Below are 6,641 nucleotides of genomic sequence, written 5' to 3' on the forward strand. Positions count from 1 at the left end.
CAATCAAGGTGTGTATGTGTGTGTGTGTGTGAAATGGGTGGGGATTGGGGACAGAGCCTGGTTGTGGGAGCAGGTGTCGGACCTGGGAAGGTTCAGTATTGGGAAGTTGCTGATGTGTTGTGAGTATTGTGTGTGTGTTGGTGGAGGTCAGGGACTGCTGGGATCCTTTTGAAGGGGACAGTGTGTTTCCATGGGCTGGGGACAGTGTCTGAATGTGGCTGGAAGTATGAAGGACTGGAGAGGTTCTGTGGTGCCTGGGTCTGGAGAAATATTTATAATTAAATGTTTCCCACCACGGCCATCCTCTCTTCAGGAGAAATAGGACCTCATGCACCACCAGATTAAAGGACAGTTTATTCCCCACCATCATCAAGTTCCTGAACAAACCCCCACATTATGTTGCCTTTGCCCCAAATCCACTGACCCTTCCGTAACGGCATTTTGCACTCGTGCACTGTGTCTTGTTGTACAATGACTGCGATGTCTATTTGTCTGCTCGCTGAACACCCCGTCACTTCCTTCTGGGGTTAATGTGACAATAAAGTTGAACAATTAGACCCTGGATTTAACGCTTGGGTAAACGGACAGGGAATGTTTTGGATTGGAACCCTTTCCATGCGAAGGGATGGGGAGGGGAGACTGCCAAATCATTTTCTTTGAAAGATGTGTCCTGGAAGTTTTGCTGGCATATTTCCCAGGGTCACAAGTAGTCTGAGTTACTGGTTCATCCCGGAATACCAGTGTTCTCCACTTTCTTCCAAACCATCTTTATTTTAATTTCTTAACTCGTGCAAATCCAAGCAAACAGTATAGTTCATTAGTTCATTTTCCTTCTGCACAATGTAATTTCCAGAGTCCAACATTTTCACCTCTCCCTTCCCTAATTCCCTCCCTCCCTTCTCCTGTAACTTGTACAGATACACAATGAAAGACAACATGCTACTGGACCCCAAGTATTAAATAAACAATAAAAGGTAGGGGATAAACAATGAAAATGAGAATAAAAATTAAAGCCAAAACACGTCATCTGTGCTGTTCCCTCCAGTTCACTCTCTCCTTTATATACCTAGTGGGAAAGTTTATTTTTCCCCTCATTACTCAAAGCTTTAGGCTCATAAGGTGTGGGGGGGGGGTGGGGCGTGGTGGACATAGCTCATATCCTATGTGCTTCACATATGGCTGCCACACTTCAATGAATGTGTCCTACTTCTGTATACGTAATCTCTGGGGAATGCAACCCTGCATTTCTGCAATACTAAGCTGAGAGTTGGACTTCCACATGACTGCTGTACACTTCCTGGCTACTGACAAGGTGACCTTCACAAACTGAATTTGGTGTTTGGACAGTCTGAACTGTATTTCCCTAATATCTCCCAGAAGGTACAATTCCGATCCAGTGGAAAATCCACTCCTGTCATTTTTTTCAGAATGTGCTCCAGGTTCCCCAGAAGGATCTCTCCTTCAGACATAGCCAGGTGGAGTGGACAAAGGTTCCAACCTCTACACCGCGTCTAAAGCGCATTTCTGAAATTTCTGGCTTTGATTTATGTAATTTTTGTGGTGTGAGGTATAACTGATGAAGGAAATTGTACTGCTCCAGGACATATCTAGCGTTGACAATTCCTGTCATGCTATTCAGACACAGGTCTTCCCACCACTGTTCATCAATTGTTGTGCCCAAGTCTGACTCCCATATTTCCCTCAACCGGAGTAACCCCAGCTTCTGGCCCTCACTTTGGAATAAGAAACTCATTCTCCTGTTGAATTAGAATCTCCATGGTACCACAATCTGGCAGAGTCATTGTTGGTCCTAATTTGTCTCTTAAGAAAGATCTTAATTGCAGAAAGCTGAAGTACGTTCTGTTAGACAATCCAAATTTGATCCTCAAATGTTTGAATGACATCAACTGCCTAAATTAACAATCCTCGATACACCTGGTCCCTTTCCGGCACCCGGGGTCCAGGATCTTATTTCCCAGAGTCATGGGTATTAAATTGTTTTGGGTCAAAGGCATATTGGGAGATCACCTCACCTTCAATCCAATGCATTAATGTATTTTATTGCCATGTCTGACACACTCGTTGAACCTCTTAAGGAAGTTCTGGGGCAATGGGATAGGCAATGTTTGAAAAAGATATTGATTCCATAGCATCATCTTCATTCTTATACAGTTCACTCTGCTCACTAATGTTATGCGCAAAGCTCTCCACCTAACCAAGTCCTCCTTAATCATACGGACCAAGGGGAGATCATTTATCTTACATTCATTGCCTAAGTCTTTGTCCACTTTTATCCCCAGGTATTTAATGCCCTTCCAGCTGCCACTTAAATTGGTTTCCCTGTTGATAGGGTTTATAATCCCCTTCATCAAAGGCATCATCTTGCTTTTGTCCAGATTTACTTTATATCCTGAGACCTTCCCATAATCCTCCAGTGTGGTCCTCAGCCCAGCCAACGCCCCCCCCCCCCCCCCAGTGTCTGTCAAATCCATTAACACACATTCAGCAATAGATTGATTTTGTGTTCCACCTGGCCCACCGCGAACTCCTTCATGGATCCTGCCTCATGGCTTCTGCCACTGGCTCAATAGCCAGTATGAACAGTGCTGAGGACAATGGGCAGCCCTGTCTACTGGATCTACTCAATGGGAACACTGGAGACATCTTCCTGTTTGTAATAATTTTGGCTTGAGGGTTATGATCCAGTGTCCTCACCCAATTTATAAATGTTTGCCCTAATCCAAATCTCTCTAGTACTTTGAACAGGAAGTCCCACTCCAATCTGTCAAAGGCCTTGTCTACATCCAGGGATGTGAGCTCTGTAGAGAATGAACTGTGGACACCGTGGAGAGTGAAATGTGGACTCTGTCGAGAGTGAAATGTGGATTCTGTGGAGAGTGAACGATGGACGCTGTGGAGAGTAAACTGTGGACTCTGTGGAGAGTGAACGATGGACGCTGTGGAGAGTGAACGATGGACGCTGTGGAGAGTGAACGATGGACGCTGTGGAGAGTAAACCGTAGACTCTGGAGAGTGGACCGTGGGTTCTGAGAAGATTGAAATGTGGAGAGTGAAGAATGGACACTGAGGAGAGTGAACCATCGAGTCTGTGAAGAGTGAACCGCGGACTGTGTGGACCGTGAACTCTGTGGAGAGAGAAACATCGTGTCTGTGGAGTGTGAAATGTGAACTCGTGGAGAGTGAACCGTGGGCTCTATGGAGTGTGAGCCGTGGGCTCTTTGGAGAGTGAAATATGGAATCTGGATGTGAAATCTGTGAAGAGTGAACCATGTACTCTGTGGACAGTGAATCTTGGACTCTGAGGAGAGTGAAACGTTGTGTCTGTGGAGAGTGAAATGTAGATTCTGTGGAGAGCGAACTGTGAACTCTGTGGAGAGTGAACCATGGGCACTGAAGAGTGCACTGTGTGCTCCTGGAGAGTGAACCATGGGCTCTATGGAAAGTGAGCCGTAGGCTCTTTGGAGAGTGAACTATGGAATCTGTGGATTGTGAAATGTGAACAGTGAAACGTGTACTCTGTGGAGAGTGAAATGTGGACTCTGCGGAGAGTGAACCGGGGTTGCTGTGGAGAGTGAAATGTGGACACTGGAGAGTGAAATGTGGACACTGGAGAGTGAAATATGGACACTGTGGAGAGTGAAATGTGGACACTGTGGAGAGTGAAATGTGGACTCTGTGGAGAGTGAGCCGTATGCTCTTTTGAGAGTGAAATGTGAACTCTGTGGAGTGTGAACATTGGGGTCTGTGCAGAGTGAACTGTGAGCTCTGTACAGAGTGAACTGTGGACACTATGGAGAGTGAACCATGGACTCTGGAGAGTGAACCATGGACTCTGGAGAGTGAACCGTGGACTCTGTGGAGAGTGAACCATGGTGTCTGTGCAGAGTGAATCGTGTGCTCTGTGGTGAGTGAACCATGGATTCTTTGGGGAGTGAACCTTGTACTCTGTGGGGAGTGAAGCATGGGCTCTTTGGAGAGTGAACCGTGAACTCTGTGGAGAGTGAAGCATGGGCTCTGTGCAGAGTGAACCACGGACACTGTGGAGTGTGAACTTTGGAGAGTGTACCCATGGACTCTGAGGAGAGTGAATCGTGAACTGTGGAGAGTGAACCATGGACTCTGGAGAGTAAACTGTGGACACTGCAGACTTTAGAAGTGGCTGAGAATTCTGGAACAAAATTATAGACAATATAAAGACCCATGAGTGGTAGGAGTAATCTTACAAACATTGAACCCCTGCTTATACTCTATTTTAGTGGGGACAGATTGTGGAAGCGACACTTTGACCAACTGCAAGCATTGACTGACACTAAGGTCCATGAATTGCCTCATGAACTAGAAGAGGTAGAACCAGACCTGCCATGGCCTGCCCTGACCATCCCACCCCTCAGAACTGGGGAGGAGGGGTCCAAGACGGTCGTGGAGCCAAGCAGTCCATTCAAGAGTCCAGTAACTGAGACATGCAGCCAGGAGGGCAACGAAGACCAGAAGTCGCCACCAAAAGTCAGTGAAGGTGGGCAGTCACTGCCGAAGGTCAGTGGAGACAGGCAGTCACCGTCAACGGTCAGCTAAGGTGGGAAGTCACCGCCAAAGATCAACAAAGGTAGACAGTCACCACCGAAGGTCTGCGAAGGTGGGCGGTCACCGCCAACCCGACTATCTACAGGTCCAGAGCAAAGACTGGCACAGCAAACCACACCAAGGTGGCCCCAAAGAGAAAGATGACCACCTGAACACTTTAAGGATGTGCCCCGATTATTATTAAATACTTTCCCTTTTAGAATAATAATTACTCATGAGATGCATTCTAATTCTCACTTGTAGTCCTGCACCCGATGTGAACTCATTTGTTCGAAGGGACCCAGTCAGCATTTACCACATGGTGGGGGAAGAGTGTTGGGTACAAGCCTGCCCTCTGCTGGACATCACGATGCCCATGTCATGATGTCATCCTTCCATATATAACCCAACGTGTCAGTAGCCGCATTGGTCTCATAGAAGGAAAGGATGAGAAAGCATCACGTCTCCGTCTTAATTGTTTGAGTGCAGACACAACAGCAATAGTGGAATGTGTGAATAGAACATAAAAAAATTAAACTGTCAAAATTGACTAAAGAAACAGAGCTAAAATTGACTAAAAGTGCTACCACTAACATTATTTAAAATGCGAATGTCACTGCAGGTTATGCCGGGGCTCTCTGCTGTTGAGATAGTCCATGGACAGCCAATTTGGACATCTTGGGGAGCAAAGCCCCACACGGCCAGTGGGGATGAAATTATTATCATCATTAGGCCATCCCATGAAAAATATTGGCGTCATCTGACTAGAAGTGGTACATTCATAGGTACATCAAGTCCACCTAAAGGAGGGTGATCCACAGAATGTGGTAAATATCCCAACGTCGAATCTGAAAATTACATGCTTGTGAGGAAATGGGATCAGAGGAAATTGAGGAATGGCCATTCCAGGTGCTGTTAAACAACACTGACTGCAGTAAAGCTTGAAGGACACCCTCACTGGATACACCAGACTGAAGGAAACAGGCCCATCTAAAACTGAAAGAATTTTTATTCTAACATAAGAACTTTATTGTTAGGACTTTTTGTCGCCTTGAAACGTGAGCTGAATATTGGAATCGTGACTGAAAAGAGGAATTTTGGCTGACAGGTGAATGGATTCTTAAGACTAAACAGATCACAGTCAAGTCAAAGTAAGGACACAAACTCGTGGAGGGCCGCAGAGTAACAGGGGCATCTTTTGGGATATATAACCATCCCAAAGATGGATGTAAAGCTTCACTGTAGACAATGTTTTTGACATAGGACATATCCACGGCTGAGTACCAATTTGACGTCAGCCTGTTAATTGGGATATGTGGTCCCCCTATGGCTCATGTACAGAAGCTACACTGATGCCCTGATTGGCCAGAGGTAAGCAGGTTCAGAATGAAGAGAGGTATTTCTCGAGGCTCTTTCAGGTGGCCAAAATATCCCGATGAAAAGCCGCATATTCTACCCCTATGCGGCTGTCGGGGTACCCACCTGAAAGACCCTGACGTGCCTCCGAGGCGTAGTCGCCAACCCTCCTCCGAGACGGATAATCTGCAGATCAACGAAGTCCCCCAACGCACTTGAATACAGCCGCCTGAAAGCAGCTGCTAAGGGGCAGGTTGATGGCACAATCAGCCGATGACCCAACTCCCTGCTGCCTGACAGCCACCCTCCCCACCCCAGTAAGGCAGGGGCTGTCAGGCAGAGGGGAGGGGGCTGTCGGGCAGCGGAGTGGGGTATGTCAGGGGCAGCCGGTGCGGGCTGCTCAAAATGTGGCATCGAAATGGTGCTCTTCCCTCCCCATACAACTGGAACTGTGTGGGAAACACAGAGTGGTTCCCCTTGCATGGGGGATTATGGGTAGGGAAGACGGTCATTTGTATGCCGCCTATTTATGATGGGGAGCACCAGACACCTGCCTCCTTCAGATGTGGGGGCGCTACGTGGTTCCTCTGGAAAAATAGGCCCTGAAAGGGGAGTCCAGGCTGGGATCCACTCCCGCAGCCAACCTCAAGACAGAGGATGCACCTGAAAGTGGCTTCGGATGGAGCAGGTCTTTATGATTCTGT

The sequence above is a fragment of the Narcine bancroftii genome, chromosome 3 (genome assembly GCF_036971445.1).
Source record: "Narcine bancroftii isolate sNarBan1 chromosome 3, sNarBan1.hap1, whole genome shotgun sequence".
NCBI classification, from domain to species: domain Eukaryota; kingdom Metazoa; phylum Chordata; class Chondrichthyes; order Torpediniformes; family Narcinidae; genus Narcine; species Narcine bancroftii.